Source organism: Tiliqua scincoides, unplaced genomic scaffold (assembly GCF_035046505.1).
Source record: "Tiliqua scincoides isolate rTilSci1 unplaced genomic scaffold, rTilSci1.hap2 HAP2_SCAFFOLD_90, whole genome shotgun sequence".
In the NCBI taxonomy this organism is placed as follows: Eukaryota; Metazoa; Chordata; class Lepidosauria; order Squamata; family Scincidae; genus Tiliqua; species Tiliqua scincoides.
The window spans coordinates 56,637-75,168 of NW_027101670.1; the positions used below are offsets into that span (position 1 = coordinate 56,637).

An 18,532-nucleotide genomic window follows, 5' to 3' on the forward strand; every position below is an offset into this window, starting at 1 on the left:
CAACTGGGTCACTTTCCCCAATCAATCCTTCCTTAAGATCCGAGCTGGAAAGATTTCTCCAAGTCAAGGGTTTACCATCCATGATGAGGCCATTGTGTGGAATAGCAGATTTAAACAGGTAGGGCTAAAATCCTTCAACAAGGTGACCTCTTCATTTGCTTGGGAACATTCCTGAACATTAGAGCACTCCTGGCGGCATGCACTGCATGCTATGGTGGGGGCAGGATTGAGAGGCCTTTGAGATGTAAAGGAGCATACTTTCCCCTTACCTCTGTATAGGCCCTCTGACAGCCTAGGGGTCTCCTTGTACCTATTCCAGCTCTATAACTGGTATAAGCCTGAGGAGAGCCAGAGGGTGGGGAAGCTTGAAAACTAGGGGATATGATTCAACATGCATGACTCCTACAAATCAACCCCTCCCCTCCCTGACCGACCCTTGTTCCTCCCCTGAAGTGCCTTATTACTCCTCCTCTCTGCCCAATACCTAACCCTGCCAACAACTTATTTGAGTCTCCATTTGTGGCAGCCAGAAAGTGTCCTGCAACACTGCAATGGCAGTCCTAGCAGTGCAGGGTGACCAAAGGGTTTTACCCCTGCAGCACAATCGTATACCTGACTACTCAGAAATCAGTCTCACTATGTTGAATTGGGCATACTGCCAATAAAGGGTATATAGGATTGCAGCCTTACAGGCACAGTTCATATTGTACAAGTCTTGTAGGAATGCTGAAACAAACCATTAGTACATATACCTAAAGTTAATATCCAAATGAATTTTAACTGCTCTATTTTTCCCAAACATCCAAGAAGCTGTAAATCGATCCACACTTACCTCGAGTAAGACCCATTGACTATCACTGTTAAAAGCATATACATAGTATCTTGTTAAAAGTACAGATCAGAAACATTTCCCCAACATACATACCATGGTATCATAAAGTCTAATATATTAAAAATAAAATGCACATTGAAATGAATGGGGACCCATCCAAAATTGGTTGGTGACTCACCTAATGGGTCCTGAACAACAGTTTGAGAAACACTGAATACGACTGCAGCCTTAGAGTCACAGATCGGTATTATCCAGGGTTTGTAGGATTGCTACGACTACACCATTAGTACACATGCCTAAAGTAAATATTCTCATCCACTTTAACCTAAACTTGTACTGGGTCATTCCTGTCCTCTACAGACACAGAATAAAATCATTTTAAAAATATTTGCAAGGCACGTAGCCTCTCATGTTGTTTAATCAAATATCTATATTGAGGAAAAGACAGTAAATAAATATACCTATATTGAGAAAAATATCAAATAGATACCTGGGGTTTGAGTTGGGCCCCACTCAAAGGTGGGCCCCAGCTTTTAACAAGTTGAAACACACACAACAAGTAGAAACACAAAAAGGAAGATGTCCATAGTGTTGAGTATTAAAAGACAGCTTCCTGTTATGTCCCATTCTTTTTATTCTTAGATGTTACCCCATTCAGAATCTAATTGCTATTGGGCACTCGTGTACCATGGAGGGTAAAGGGGGACAGACGTCCCAGGGTTCCACCCCTCTGCCCCCCTGCCAGCATCCATGCATCTATCCATGCCTTCCAACCACCACTTTCAACACTTTCAGCTGCCCTTCAGAGACCTTCTGGGGGCCAGGGAAGTTGCATATGGCCTCCTCCTGCCCTCCGGAGGCCTTCTGAAACCTCTGGAAGGCTTTTAAAAGCCCTTTTGTTTAAAAGCCCTTATAAGACCTCCAGAGGGCCAGAGGAGACCACGTGCAGCCTGGACACTATGGTAAGAGGTGGCCACCGGTGGGGGGGGCAGTATTCTTTGATCCTGGCCCCGGGCAGCACAGGGGCCAGGAATGCCAGTGCAATTGCCAATTCCCTGACGAAATAAAAACGGGCTGAGTTTTCTGCTAGCAGAAAGGCACTTTGGCATTAAAACCAAATCCTGGTGTATTTCCTACTTCTTTTGGACTGTGCTCTGAACTGTTTTGAATCCCAGTAGGAAAAACAAATCTCTCTACCGACTCTCCCTGAAGTCAAATACCACAGGGGTCTACAGCAGGTCGCTGGCAACAGGGGAGTTCTCTGTTGCTGGTCAGGATCAAGTTGATCTCCTGTTCCTGATCAGCTGAAGTGCACTGAAAGAGAAGGATGGTCGTGGTGGTGGGCATCAAATATTTGCTTCAGCATTTCTTCCCCTTCTTTCTTCTTAGAATCTGCCTGGTTCAACTTGTGTTGAGAGCTGCCGTGTCGGACACAGCAAGACCGTTCGAGAAGGGAAAGCCATCTGTTGCTATGATTGTACTTCGTGTCCAGATGACATGATATCTAACCAGACAGGTGATTGACAGTGCCCTGAATTGCCAGGAAATATTTGCAAATTTTGTCCAGCCTAACACCATAACATATGCCTAAGTATGGTCTGTTCTTCTCCAAACACTGAAATCATGATGCACGGATTCTTAAAGGGAAACTGGTTACAACTTTAACAAGGGAGGATCTATGAAAGACTTCAGAGGCAGTTCATTAAACAGTTTAGTCCACTTAACTCCAATGGTGCCTGTCACTTGCTGCATTTTGTCACTCCCCTGATACTAAGCATTGTTCACCAGGAAAATGAGGAATTCTTGTCCAACGTTTGCTTTCAACCTTCCAACATTCTTCCGGATTCATACAGCTACTGACACTCTCATTGTCCTTTTCAGATGCAGCTCATTGCGACAAATGCCCAGAAGATCAGTACCCAAACAAGAACCAAGATCAATGTATCCCCAAACAGACAGCCTTCCTAAACTACGAGGAACCCTTAGGAATTGGTTTGATTTCTATTGCTTTTTCCTTTACAGCAATAACAGTTATGGTGATACTGATCTTTTTAAAGAACTGGAACACTCCCATTGTCAAAGCCAACAATCAAAACCTCACCTGCATTCTTCTCACCTCCATCCTGCTTTGCTACCTTTCCTCCCTTCTCTTCCTTGGAAAACCTAGCAAGGTGTCCTGCCTTCTCCGACAATCGGCTTTTGGCATCATTTTCTCTGTGGCTGTTTCTTCTGTTTTGGCAAAAACCATCACTGTGGTCCTGGCCTTCATGGCCACCCAGCCAGGGAACAGGATGAGGAAATGGCTGGGGAAAAAAGTGGCCCACTCCATTGTCCTTTCCTGTTCCCTCATTCAGGTGGGGATTTGCACTGTATGGCTGTCCACCTCTCCTCCTTTTCCAGATGTTGACCTGCACTCCCAGACTGAGCACATCATAGTGAAATGTAATGAAGGGTCGATCATCATGCTCTATTCTGTCCTGGGCTACGTTGGTTTTCTGGCCCTCACCAGCTTCACAGTCGCTTTCCTTGCCCGAAAACTGCCAGATACTTTCAATGAAGCCAAATTCATCACCTTCAGCATGCTGGTCTTCTGCAGTGTGTGGACCTCCTTCATTCCTGCTTACCTGAGCACCAAGGGGAAAGACGTGGTGGCCGTGGAGGTCTTTGCCATCTTGGCCTCCAACACTGGCCTCCTGATTTGCATTTTTCTCCCTAAATGCTATGTGATTGTTCTAAAACCAGCTCTCAACTCCAAGCAGCTGCTAACAGCTGCTTAAAAAAGTAATTAAGTCAGATTCTAAGATGATAGTTGTTTTGCATGTTTTTCTCTCTATATGTTTCCATACAGTATGAATACTGGATCACAGCATATCACATTTTTAATTGTCCGGATTCTTTTGAATCCACAAGGTGGGGTGAGCAATAATTTCAGAAGCAATAATTGCACCTCCTGGGTAGCTATCCACGGATAATGTTAATAATGCAAGATACAACCCAGAAATCAAAATGTGGAAACAATGAAATACCAAGTTCATATTAAAGACATGATGCTAAGGCAGCACAGGTGACCAAAAGAACCCAATGGTTTCCATCCTCTAAAACAGGGTTGCCGAAACCCAAGCCTGGAGGCCATTTGTGGCCCTTGGGGACCCCCAATCCAGCCCACGGCCAATGAGCCACTGGCCCTCCAGAGACTTGTTGGAGCCTATGCTGGCCCAATGTGACTACTCTCAGTGGAAGGGCCTACTGTTAGACCTCTTGTGTGAGTTGCAGGCCAAGGGCTTCCTCCGCTGCTTGCTGTTTTACACCTGTGAAGCAGCAGCAAAGGCCAGCCTTGCTTTGTGCAATGTCTTTTATAGGCCTTGATCTATCTTGAAACCTTCATTAATTCATATAAGTTCCATCTCCAATATATTCATTTTGTAAAACCTTTATTCAAATTTTAAATGTAAAGGAATTCTTTTTTTCCTGGCCCCCAACACATATGTCAGAGAGATTATGTGGCCATCTTGTCAAAAAGTTTGGACACCCCTGCTCTAAGAGAAGAATCGTCCTCCAAGAAGTCCTTCCTTCACAAGAGGAACACTTTTTCCAAGTAGGGACCTTTATAGCCTACTTGACTATTGGAAATTTGTATGCAGTATCTACTTTTTTTCCAGTCCTGGATATTTCTGGTCATGATGCAATAACCCAGTTTCTTCTGAGCATTATGAAGCACTGCTTCTCAGTCATGTTACTTAGAAATGGTCCTTTTCTTTCAACTTTCATCATCTAGTTCTCGGCCACTTAGTCATAATAAGCTCTAGGCTGGTGCATCAGATCAGAATATGCACCCAACTCTGCTGCACTGGTGGGGTCACTGGGTCAGAAAGAGAAAGATCTAGATACACCTTCAGTGGCATCACAGGTGTGTGTGTGGAAGGTGTGTACCAGACCAGATGACACCCTCAGGGGCATGGCACCACTAGTGGCCAACATTTTGGAAAGCTTTGGGGAAATGTGTATTTATGAATAAAAGCACAATGTTATATATCATTGGAATAATAATTTCATGAAGAACATTATGAAACAAACCATGTTGAATTATCTGTATTCTGTCATACATTGTGGCCAATTAATCTGAAAAAGAACACAACTGCCTTATGTAACAAAAAATGGATTTACTAAACTCAAAACTGATCAATGAGACTAATTGTTCTAAGAGCCTATGAGGTGATATTGTGACTCAGCAGGCAACCAATAAGGTGTTCATATGCAGAGATGGGCAAGAGTCAAGTTATGAGTCTCCACCCTCTTTAACCTGACACAAAAAGGAGCCCTAACAAGCAGGTCAGTTGACACCCAGGGCCCATCAATTGTTGTCACCCCATAAAACATCATTCCTTCCTTCACATTTTTATACCACTTTTCCTCTAAGCAGCTCAGGGTGGTGTGCATGGTTCCTCTCCTTATTTTGTCCTCACAACCCTGTGAGGTAGGTGAGACTGAAAGATAGTAATGTTCATGACAAGAAATGAATAATAATAATGGCCAGAAAATAAATGCAGTGAATATTTCCCCACAAGCAACACATGAAATTCTGCATCAAATGGTATATAACATGATGGTATTATTCCTAAAAGTCATGATTTCTAGAATTTTGGTCACTAGGGTGTCACCCACCCCCCACTCCCCCGAGGATGTCTCATTGACCTGTTTTGAGTTAAGGCAGTGGTTCTCAAACTTTTACCACTGAGACCCACTTTTTAGAATGGCAATCTGTCCAGGACCCACCAGAAGTGATGTCATGACTGGAAGGGACATCATCAAGCAAAATAAAATAAATAATTAAAAAATTAAATTAAAAACAAATAATTAAATAAGGGGTAGCCAGCCCTGTTTCGTCAAGTGTCTTTTCTCTGTAGCCTGTCTGCTATAACACCCCCCCCCCCAAATAGTGAGATTTCCAGCCCTCCCCAGTGCCCAGTTCAGTGTAAGTTTTTATATTTCAAGCATATCACTATCAGGACCCACCTGGCTTTACAAGTCTAAAAACAAAGAAAAATGGACCTTACCAGCTCAAGCCTATTCTTGCTTCAGCAGGTCCTCTTGGATCTATCCCACCAGCCCTCTAGCAGTGTGCTACTTGGGCTTTGCCAGAGCATGTTTTTCTGCCCTTTTGCAGCAGTTGCCACCAGTAGAATGTGCAGCCTGCTGGCAGCGAGGCCCAGTGGCAGCTATTTTCAACTACTGTGCTGTATAACCATGTGCTGTGAATGCTCCGCAGATGTCCTGTGAAAGTCTAGAGGAAGATCATTGGGGGGGTGTGAGGGAGAGTAGAACCATTGTCATTCTGCAGTCAGCTGCTTTTGGGATTGGGTGTGTTATTCCATTTAAGCTTCTATTCATGTTTGGTTTGTTGTTTAAGCCTTTATCAATACTCATTTTTTAAATGATCCAATATATCACTAAAAAATTTATGGTGTACCTTGACCGTTGTAGCATCTCATCAGTGTGCCGTGATATGAAAATTGCAGCCCAAATAGATTGGGCCATAAATTGACAGTCAACTCTGGGTATATCCTATTGCCATTTTTTAAAGTTTAGAGCAATGCTCTTCAACCTTTTTCATGCCACAACCCAAAGAAACAAACAAACAAGCAAACAAATAAATTGAGGGCCCACCTGCCAATTCTGCTCCCTCTCTGGGTCCCCTTCCCCCCCTTTGCGCATGTGGATAATTGTGTCAAATACATGTGAGTGAAGTCATTTTTGTTTCTGTAAGTGACAGACTTTGAAAGGTTGCCGTGAACTCCAAATGAGGCTTCACGATTCCCTTGGCATCACAACCTACAGGTTGAAGAACACTGCTTCAGAGTAAACTACATAGTATGCTGCTGCCGCAATGCAAGCAGCGAGGTTAGGGCTTGTTTGGCATGGCCTGGAACAAGAGAGTTTCCTTCCCAGTGCAGAGACTGGAGGAGGGATGGGAGCTGGGTGGTCTCAAAGGGTTCTTAGGGCACCAGCACCCAGCCCTCTTCCTCCTTTACACGTGGGCACAGTACTGATTTTTTAAAAGTCTACACACCTAAAATCCAATATACGAAGGTGACATGACATCATGATGTCACCATATTTCCACCTGAATTTTGGGGGAGCAAAATGCTTGGTGGCTGTAACTACCAGCCAGTTTAAAATGGTCTGCCTTCTCTGTACCTGGAAGATGACATAAACACCACTCACCCAAGGGGCGGGGGGATGAGACAACACTGCCAACGATCAGCAAGCAACTGACTTTCAAATTGTTGCAGTCATTCTCGTGCCTCCTGAAGATAATGTTACTGGGTCTGCATTTCAGAACACGTTAGTATGCACAGACAGAGGACACTGATTCCATCTGCTGGAACCGTGTGCTGTGGCCAATGGCATAACTCAGCAATGGTTCAGTGGGGAAGGAAGAAGGAGTGAAGGAGACACTGCAGCAATACAATATTTATTGTGGGGATGATAATAGAAATGTTCGGAAGGAGCAGTGTAACGCATGTATGCGCCACGCACATAGACCCACAGCAGAGAAATTTCAGAGGCACTAAACATGCAATCAACTTCTCTGCATATGAGATGGGAGCAGGTTTTATGGTACAGTAGCAAAGCTGTGCCTAACACCAAGTCTGTGTGCAAAGTGCTGTGGGAATCTAGGGCTAGATGGCCAAGACTAAGTCAATGCAGAGAAAGACCTTTCAGGAAATCCACATGCTAATCTGTCAGGAAAGAAGAGATGAAGCTCTTTTTCTGGGCGATTCAGCAAGTTCCAAGGAGGCACATGCAAGAAAAAACTGGCCAGCAAGTGTGGGGTTAGCGGCTTTTGGTTGTGCTTGGGGAAGGGTAGCATGGAATAAGGGAAGAAGGTTAGAAAGAAAAGGTTTAAGTCAGTTGATTTTGTCACTCTTGTTGTGACAGGACAGAGTTTCGACCTGCTGCTCAAAGGACCTCCTGATCTTCTGAAAAATATAGGTAGATATATACTGTGATGAAAACTCCCTTCCCCACCCCCCTCTCTCTCCCTGTCTCTGGTTGCTAGAAGATGGGTTAGAAGAACCAGGACTGCTGGAAACCTGTCCCCCCTTCCCTTTCCTCGGGCAGACCAAATGCACTCTGCATTAAACGTAATCACCAGAACAGCCCAATCCTGAGCTGCCCGGCACACAGAGCTATGATGCCACCAAAATGACTACCCGGCACCCTGAGTGTGCTGGGCAGCTACTGCTGCCTCCCTGGGAGAAGGGGACATTCATCCCCTTCCCCTGTGTAAGGAAAGTAGCCCCACAATGGGGCTACACGATTCTGCGCAGCTATCAAGCGGGCACAGAGAAACAGAGTTCTGTGTCGAGCCAAGAGAGCTCGCTCCAGTGCTAAGCCCTATAAATGTGCCTTAAGACATATTTGTGACAGTGTACACTGGCGGTAAGCAGGCGTGCACAACTCAGGATTGGGCTCTAAGGCAGGTACATCTTATACTTTTTTAGGGCAAAGAAATTTATCTTTATTACTCCTTTGTATGCAATATTGCTATCTTTGTTCTTTCTGAATAAAGCTAAGATCTTTTATTGAAAGCTATTTCTCTCAGTTTTTTCTTTGAAGGAAAGGGATTCTCTGCGTTATGCCAATTTATTTATCCAGTCATCAGATCCCATGTTCCAACAGAGCTGTGCAAAATTCCCCTTAAAATCAGCTCTTTTGGTAACAATGCTGCACTGCGGTTGAGGTTATGCTGCCAATGCCCCAGTATTCAAGGCTCGTAGGCCAGATCTGAGGGGTGGTTGTGGCTTAATCCTCCAGGTCATGACCAGGGACCAGAACAACTGGTATTTGTATACTGCCACGATAAGCCACACTCTGCAAGCACACAGCAGCACACCACACACAAAGAGGGGCTTGTACCATGCAACAAGCAAATGGCATTGCACCATGCCACATACCTATGGAAATCAGCTAACGAACATTGGAGAACATTCTCCTTATTAAAATTGTGATCTCAAATAGGAACTTCTAAATAGGAAATAGGAACTTCTAAAACCTCATCACCATATATACAGGGTGACCCAAAAGTAGGTGAACAGTGTATATTGGAGGAAAATGATTGCAAACACCTGAAGTTTCAGAGGGAAGTTTTAAAACTGCTATAATTTCAGGCAGGCTAAAAGTAACCCAGACCTTTGTAGTTGCTGGAGTTGGAAATTCACTCTTCAATCAGAACTCATTGTCCACTCCTCCTTTCATCGGAATGCATCGCACACTTTTCTAAGAAAATCACAATTCCTAAGGATTTAATTCCCCAATTCTCCTATAAACTACAATTTCTGAACAGATATGAATGGAGAAATGGATTTCCATTCTAGCACATTTCTTTTCAAGGAGAAATGAATGAAAAAAAAAATTATGGGCACCTTGCTTTTCATTTTTATTGGTTCTGAGAACCAGTGAACACACCAAATCCATTTCTGAAAGTGTCACAGTCCAGGATCCCTAAGAAGATTCATTTCACAGCTTCATGGATGTGTCCTCATCGTCAACTACAACTGACTAACTGGAAAGGGAGAAGGAAGCACTCAGTTCTGTAGCTTCACCAAAATGTCCAATTGCCTTTTCTACACTATATTCTTAGATGCTCTGAAACCCAGCAGTCGTAGCACAGCATTTTTGATCTCCTTGTTTCTCATGCTGTAGATCACTGGATTCAGCATGGGTGGAACCACAGAATACAGAATAGTTATTGCTATATCAAGATGTGATGGATTGTCAGGAGGAGGTCTCAGGTCAGCAAAAACTGCACTACACAAAAATGTGGAGACAACAATGAGGTGGGGAAGGCAAGTTGAGAAGGCTTTTCTTTTTCCGTGCACAGAACGGATCTTCCGCACTGCACTGAAGATGTGCACATAAGTTATGACAATGAAAATAAAGCAGCCTAAACTCATGAAAATGCTGACTACAAGAACTCCCAGTTCAATTAAGTATAAGTCAGAACAGGCAAGCTTCAGTAATTGAGGGATTTCACAGAAGAACTAGTTGACAAAGTTTGAGCAGAAAGGGCTTGCAAAAGTGCCAGTGGTGTGCAACACTGAATAGAGAAAACCAGTAATCCATACAATGGCAATTATTTGCAGACAAGCATTCCTGTTCATGATCATTTCATACTCTAATGGGTTGCAAATAGCTACATACCGGTCATAAGCCATGACTATGAGAAGGGCAAAATTGGATGCTAAAAAGAAGACGAAGAAGAGAACTTGAGCAACACATCCAGAATAAGATATGTGCCTGGTATTCATAAGGGAATTGGCCATGGATTTAGGGATAATGACAGAAAGAAACCCAATGTCTTGAATGGCCAGATTCATTAAAAAGAAGTACATGGGGCTGTGTAGGAGACGGTCAAGAGCTATTGCAGAGATGATGAGAAGGTTCCCTGAGACAATCCCCAAGTACAACAGCAGGAAGGCCCCAAAATGTAGAAGCTGCAATTCCTGAACATCTGAGAAGGGCAAGAGCAGGAACCCAGATGCTGAAGTTTCATCGGACATTTTGCACTTGGTCTGCTTCATACTGTAGACAGAAACAGATGGAAACTGTCAATGCTCATATACTGATTTAGTAACCTGTTGTTGATGATGATGAATGATGATTTCAAGGCTGCCAGATATTTCCTAGAATATCTGAATATTTCTTATAGAAATATATTTCTTATAGAATATAGAATATTTCCTAGAATATCCTCCACTTCACTGTTTGGTGCCAGATTTCTTGAGAACCCAAAGGCAAAGCTTTGCACTGAGACCTCCATGGCAACCTTACCTTAGCTCTGGCGGTGAATAGCCAACAGAGTGGCAGTTTCAGTGATCAGTCTGGCCAAGAGGGCTCTCTAATATCTGTGCACCTTTCACAACTTGATGCCCTCTGTATTCACATTTCCAATATTGGCAGAAAAAGAATGTCCCTCTTTTTATCCCCCAAAACTTTATGGATACAACAAAGCATGCAATATATGATAGAATGTCCAAAGCCTCTTCTGGTTATGGGCATACCCTGCACATGCCCGATCTCGTCTGATCTCGGAAGCTAAGCAGTGTCAGGCCTGGTTAGTACTTGGATGGGAGACCGACTCGCAATACCGGGTGCTGTAGGCTTATACCATAGTCTTTTGAGACTGAAGGTTGCCAATCAATCAATCATCTTTCCAAAGGGATCCAACCTTTTATCATTCTTTACATTACATTTCCCTCCAATGACACAATCCTGATACAAAACAAAGTATGTTCATCCATTGTTTCTACATGATTTTCATGTGCAGCTTGCTGAATAGTCTCATTTCGTCTTAAATAAAGGGAGAACAAAGACTGATTTCTCATGTAAAATTAGAATACATATCTGTTTTTAAAAATACCAAACTGATAATGAAGAGGAAAAAGAAGATATGGTTCCAGTCTTGGAGCACCTTATGTTACAGCACTGCTGAACTCAGGATGTTGAGTTCCATTGCAAAACTACTCAAGAATCAGTAAAGTTGAACATGTACAAATTACTTACTATTTATCTTCATGTATGTTTGAATTTCCAGAAGCACCTTATTCTCAAGCCATATTGAAGTATTATTCCTATCCAACCGCCAATGAAGATTTATTGAAAGGTCCACCTATTCTTTTCATGTTGTAGCCCTAAACAGCTCTGTCTACGATGGCAGCTAGAAGTTGTCATCCTGGGACAGCTGGTTATTAATATGTTTGGTGCTCCTAGAGACATGCTCCTAGAGACATGCAGAGAATTGTTAGCCTTCAGGTCTATACGTCTGCTAATACGTTGCCAGGTATTGTCCCTGGGTATACAAATGAAAGAACAATCATGAGAACTAAGTTGTCAATCACAATTGCAAATATAATTGCAGGCACTTCTCCAAGGAGCTCTACTAGTTAGTTTTTTGTGTGTAAGATTTATGGCTTCAGCGTTTGAAAGTTGAAGATGAGAAGTAACTCTATGTGTAAGCTATTGGCATTACTGAAAGCTTAGAGTATAAGTTCAAAGCCCATATTACATGGTATTCATAGCATGGTTTGCTTTGGCTAATTTTCATTTCTCAGCTGGTGCGCTTACAGATTCCACATTTTCTTAGAATCTATGTCTAAAACATCATCGTCATCATCATATAGTATTTCTATACCGCCTTTCTCACCAATTCTCACAATGAGTGAGAGTCTTACAGACCCTTGGTGGTACACACAGGCAGGCTGTCACCAAACCTCATCTTTACAAATGGAGTTTTTACAATTAATGTTCTATAAGGAATTAATAAGCCTATTTTACACATTTTAACAAAATACCAAAGAGGGTCCAAAAGTCTGGTGGGAAAGTGTTTAAGTGCCGTCCTGCTCATCAAGTGCATGTTTTTTTTTTGTTTTTTTTTATTTCCCCTCCTTAGAGGAGGAGGATCAGTCTTCTAATGTGTGGGACCTGATCATATGAATGGACACTCTTGAGCAGGAAAAAGCAACTCGCACTGCCGGCTGCAGTGATGGGGGGGGGGTGAGGCTTTCTCTGAGCCCATATTAGGTCAACAAGAGGCTTGCATGCCTTCTCAGCTAAACCTATCTTGGGAGTATCTTCTAGGGTGGCTGCCCTTGAGAAATGTGCTGATTCTAGCTCACCCTTGGCTGCCCTGCCTGTCAGAGATGCTAGGACTTACAAGAATCCAGTTTAATGCTATACATTCACCATTATTGATTCTTCTGCTGTAGATGAGTTTCCTCAACTTGATCCAGATGTTGTGGGGATGTATGGGATAACAGGGAGGGTGTCACTGCTTCCCCCTCACTGGGTCTACTCCTTAGTATCCTTGGGGTGGTTGTCCTGTCCCCAGGTGGAATGGGTGGGGCATGATGCCTCCCTTCATGTCACCTGTTCACCCAGGAGCTTATGCTTGACATGGATAGAAGGCAGGGGTAGCCAGGACAGGCGGGAATGTTGTCCATCTTGGAAGAGATGGGCGATTGATTGGCCAATGGGGGTGGCATTTTTTTTCTGTCTGGAAGAGAAATGAATGAATGAATGGATCCCTATGGAAAGTTAAAGTGAGCTGTATCTCGCTTTTACTCATGAGTAGGTGTACTTGCCATAGTCCTTCAGAAAGGGCTGGCTGAGAAGAATCCAACGACACCAGTATGGTCCCTATCCAATGAATACAGCACCCCAAAAACACACGAGAAGGAGGCCCCTGCCTCCCAGCTGCAAGTCTATTGAGCCCAAAACGAAGCCCCGTGGCCATGTTTATTCACTAGTAGGCGAATTTGCCTTAGTCCATCGGAAAGGGCAGGCTGAGAGGACTCCAAGGACATGAGAATGGACCTGATCCAATGAATGCAGCCCCCCCAAAACACCCAAGAAGGAGGTCCCTCCCTCCCAGCTGCGAGTCTATTGAGCTGTATGGAAAGTGAAGCAGCCTCACAGTTGCATTTACTCGCGAGTAGGCAGGTGTGTCTTGGCTGGTGGTCAGACCAGGCAAACAGGAATGTGAGGACACCAGAATGATCCTGATTCAATGGAACTGGGGCGCAACAAATGCTCCAGAAGGCAGCTTCCCCCCCCCCCACACACACACTAAAAAAGGACAGAAAAAGAGGCTTCAACTGGTAAAGGGAAAGTTTTCTATTTCACACTTGTAAAGCCAGGTGTGTCTTTATCTTGATGTGCTTGAAATAGAAGAACTTGAAACTGGGCACTGGGGAGGGCTGGAAATCTCACTGATTCTTTGGGGGGGGGTTATTGCAGGCAGGCTACAGAGAAAATTCACTTGGTGGAAGAGAACTGGCTCCCCCTTATTTAATTATTTCTTTTCTTTTAATTTAATTATTTATAATTATTTATTTTAATTTGCTTGATGATGTGACTTCTGGGCATGGCAACACTTCCGATCAGTCCTGAACAGATTGTCATTCTAAAAAGTGGGTCCCGGTGCTAAAAGATTGAGAACTGCTGCAACAAGGTGTTAGTAAGTTGACATGGGGGGGGGGGAGTGTGAGACTCTACAAGTTTTCAAAATCACTAAAATCAGAGTTTGGAGGAATAAGACCATCTTGTTATATATCAATCAATGCGTAATTTCATGCAGAATGCAACAAACCACATTGAAATATCTATGTTCTAACAAAAGGTACAGCAAAAAAACCAGTGTGGGCGGAGCGATGGTACATCACCCCACCCACCACCTGGGGCGTTTCCCCACCTACTACATGGGGTGACGCGCAGGTCTCCCGCACAGAGGAAACCTCTAAGACGCAGAGGTAAATGAATCCTGACAAAGACTTCATACAAAATGTGGAGAGGTATACGTATATTTATAGGGGAAAGTATACTTATCCAAAGCTGTAAGGCATCTCCAGGATAGAGAGGGGTGGCGATGAGGCGGGTCAGGAAGTGACATTTCAAAGTCAAATAAAATGGGGAAATTCATTCTTTCCAGTTTTGGCAAAACTCTAAAAACTGGAGCATTAATTTAAAAGATCAAAGTTGGTCTCCTAAAGCAGCTTTGCTTGCATCACAAGGAACAGTGACATCTTCATTCATGTCACAATGGTTCCAAAGTGGGTGTTTGGGCACAAGGGCTGTGAGCTGTTGCAGGGCTGCCTCATGCTTGGATCTCCTGGATTCAGTCAATGCCAGAGAGCCTCACAGACATCAGGGAGCTGAGGACAGCATTTGGTCAGGTAGTTAACAAATCTGCTAAGGTTTTATGCTTGATGTAGTTTGGATTTTTGTTGAACCACTTCCACAACTGGCTTTATTACAAGAGGCATCCTCAGTCACCTGTTATGAACCTCGGGGGTTCAAAATGTTGGGAAAGGTATTGTTTCAGAACATGACCCCCATAAGAAGTACAGAGAACTTTCAGTCACCTCTTGGAGCAGCAGTCAGAGAAGGGCATGTAGAAGTTGGAGGACCTTACTGAAAACCAGCAAGTTAAGGTCCTGCACAAGACTGATCAAGGGCTGTGTGCAGCGCTAGAGGGCTGTGTGCAGACTCAGCTTATAAAAGCCACTTTCAGTCACCTCTTGGAGCAGCAGTCAGAGAAGGGCATGTAGAAGTTGGAGGACCTTACTGAAAACCAGCAAGTTAAGGTCCTGCACAAGACTGATCAAGGGCTGTGTGCAGCGCTAGAGGGCTGTGTGCAGACTCAGCTTATAAAAGCCACTTCCAGCTTCTGGGTCCTTTCCATTGACACAGAGCTGAGTTGCTGCTGTGACCTGCTTGTTCCATTTGCCTCTGGTTAAGATCTAGCTCTAAGGAGTAGATTAGCATTGTAAGAAGCTGGTGAGATTGAGTTAATTTTGATTGTCATACTCCCATTGAATTGTGGTTCTCCTTTGGTACTGTCTAAGCAGGTGTCTAAGCAGGTGTCTAATTACCTGTTATAGAGAGAAATTCAAACTGTAGTTCAGAACTATGTGGATTTACATGGTGAAATATGGCTATGTGCGGATATGAGGCCTCATTAGTAAAGCCACACTGGAAATTCATAAAACTTGAGTTGTGGAGTAAAATTGCAGAAATCAATGACTGAAACAATACATGTGAGTAGAGCTGATGTATGGATAATTCTGAAATGTCTTTAAGGAGCACATGGCATTTGGGGATAAAATATGTCCAAAACTGAGCACAAGTTGAGGCAGAAGATGGCCCAAATTACATAGCCTTCCCCTACATTGATGCACTTCTTCATATCAAGTAAGTCAAGCTTCCAACTTCCATCTTCCAAACACAATAATTCTGAAGTTGCTGAGCAACCGACAGTTGGAGCGGCATGTTCTTTTGCACAAGGGAGGGAGAAGCAAACTACCGGCATCTGCTCCCTCCCAGGCTGATGGATGAGGTTTTCCTCTAGTCTTCCCAAGATGGCAACTCAAGGAAAGAAGAAATGGTGAAGTCCACAGTTCTCCTTCTTCCCATGGCTCTGCTCTAGGCTGAAGTGACCATGAGGAACTCCCTCAGTAAGAGGAACCCAACAGTCTCCCCCATCTAAGTGTAAAAGGCTCAGGAGGCAGGCAGCTGCAGAGTTGGTGGTTTGGAAGTCAACTGAACTAGGAAACGCAGCCACTATTCAGTTTACTTCAGCATATTGATGGAAGACTTCTAAAAGGGAAAGGGGGAATGGTGTGGAAATGTTCACTCTAGCTTCAGGTCCTTGTTGGGAGAGAAAAGGAAGGCGGAGGACTTTGAGGCTTGCATTCTGTGGTAATCTGCAGAACTGTCACAGAGGATAGGTGGCCACTATTTTTGCAGATGGGAAGACTGAGGCATTGTGGCCATGCCACAGACAAGGTTCAAATAGGGCTTTTCCTGACGTGTAGTGAGAAATAACTGTCTCTCTTTGGTAGTCCTGATTTATCTCTCTTTATATCTCCTCCTCTTCCCCCAAACGATGTTCTTGAGCAGTCTGACCCTTCCCTTTTTCAGACACCAGCTACTCAGCAAGATGCCTCCTGGCCCAGAGATTTGTCAGCTGCTTTTATTGGCTTTGAAGACAAAGGCAGAGAAATGCATCAGATAAACAGAGAATGTGATGTACTCCATTGTGGGGAGTGCTGTTCTGAGAGTCAGTGGGAAAGTGATGGGGAAAGATGGACAGTGGAGGATGAGGGACGGGATTTGTGGAAATTCTTATGGGAGTCAAACTTGTGTCTGTGGCTAAGGAGTGGAGGGAATATAGACTTATGTGAACCAAAATGACCAAATACAAATTTCAAGAAAATTGAACTGTTGCTGCCAAGTTAGTTGAGGAAAAAGAGTAAAGAGAACACTCGTGAAATGGGGAGGTTGGAAAGAGCAGGTGGGTTGAAGAAGTCCTGCTACCTATAGGTTCTCATCTGTTGTTTTCTCTTTCAGTTCCAGCCACTGACAGAGGGAACTCTCATGAGCCAGAGGGAAATAAACCCTCACACTAACAACACACCAAATGAGGTGAGCTATATCTTATGCAAAGCTATAAGGTACTGGCAGTGTGAGGATGGGCCAGGTCTGGAAGTGACCCAGTAAATCACTAGTGGTTTGGTGGGCAGTAAGGGGGAGGACTGTTTCCAACACTGCTCATTCACAAGCACACATGCACTACATCTGTCATGCACACATAGAATAACTTGAATTGAAGACGAAGAAGATGACAAAATCTAATGGCCACCTCTCAAACTTCCCAGCTTTTGAAAAGAAAAACACTGGAATCTGCCATCGCACAAACATTTCAGGCACTGTTGAGTTCCTCTAATCAAGGCAAGATGTTCCACAGGCAAGATCAGGCCTTGCTTTCCCTCTGCCCAAAGGAGCACCCTCTCTGCAGCAAGAAATGGCAAAAGCAAGTAGAAAGGGACTTGGGAAACTTGAGGGAAGTTAGAGAGCAGAATAAAGAGTGTGTGTGTGGGGGGGGGGTGCTGCTGAAGGAGCTTTCAGGAAGAAAGGGAGAAAATAAAGCCTTCCTTATTCTACAACGTTCTTCACAGGGTATTCTTCTACAACAGAGAAGGTTATTCCTCTACAACACTCTTCTACGTAGGTTGAGTTCCTATGTGGATTTTAATTTTTGACTTGATCCTTGATGAAATTGGGCAAGATCACTAGGATTTTTAAATTCTATAGATGTTTGATTGGGCAAGATTGAGGTCTGTGTGGACTTCGATTTTTAAAGTGACCCTTGATGAGATTGGGCAAGATCACTAGGATTTTTAAATTCTATATATAATTGGGCAAGATTGAGGTCTGTGTGGACTTCGATTTTTAAAGTGACCCTTGATGAGATTGGGCAAGATCACTAGGATTTTTAAATTCTATATATAATTGGGCAAGATTGAGGTCTGTGTGGACTTCGATTTTTAAATTAGATCGTTTATTTCCTGAAAGTCCCCTCCCCCAACATGATTGACTCCAAGTGGGGTGATCAATATTGTGTACATCATAAAAAATAATGTTGTATTCACCACATAGCACATCCCTGCACTACAAGCCATTGATGCTCCAGTGTTGTCTGCAATGAGGAAGGTTTTTGGCAGATGTCCCAGCTATTTTTAATTCCAGCAGAGCAAAGGTGTCCAGAGGGAAGGCCCATCTCTACTGAAGTAGTCCTGCAAATGTGTGCTTTTCAGAGGGAGGGCGCTTGTTGCCTTGCAGCATATCTGGTAAATTGGCAGGTACTCCCATTACATTGGTTTTCCTGATCATTGTGCTGATTTTTTAGTCAGGAGGGCATCAAGTGCTGAGCAGAGCGGTGCTCACCTCTCCAGGTAGCAGGTCATTCTGTGATGGTAAGTGCATCGCATAAGATGTTGGCTGTTTTGCTGGTGTTGTTTTTTCCCCTCATTTCCGACGTGCCAAGGTATGGGGAGACGGCTTCCAGTTGATGCTGCAGCGATCCAAGATCAGCCAGAGAGGTAAGGCACAGAAGGTCATCTCTGGGATTTTGCTGGATTTGGGGATTTGTTCAGGGGCAGCAGGGTTGACTTATTTGAGTCAGAGGCCTCCCAAGCTGGGGCCACTGTTTTGCTGAATGATTGGCCAGCCTCTTGTTCAGTTTCAGCTTACCAGTTTCAGCTTACCAGGACTTACCAGGTAAGTTTCAGCTTACCAGAATGAGGCATTCAGGGGTTCTGCTCAACCTGCTGGCAAGGGGAGGGAGTAATTCCCTTTTTC

General features: G+C 43.9%; 1 pseudogene; it reads right to left on the reverse strand.

The window, feature by feature from the left end:
* Positions 1–9,459: 9,459 nt before the first annotated feature.
* Positions 9,460–10,416, reverse strand: LOC136636105 (olfactory receptor 14A16-like; annotated as a pseudogene).
* Positions 10,417–18,532: the final 8,116 nt, after the last annotated feature.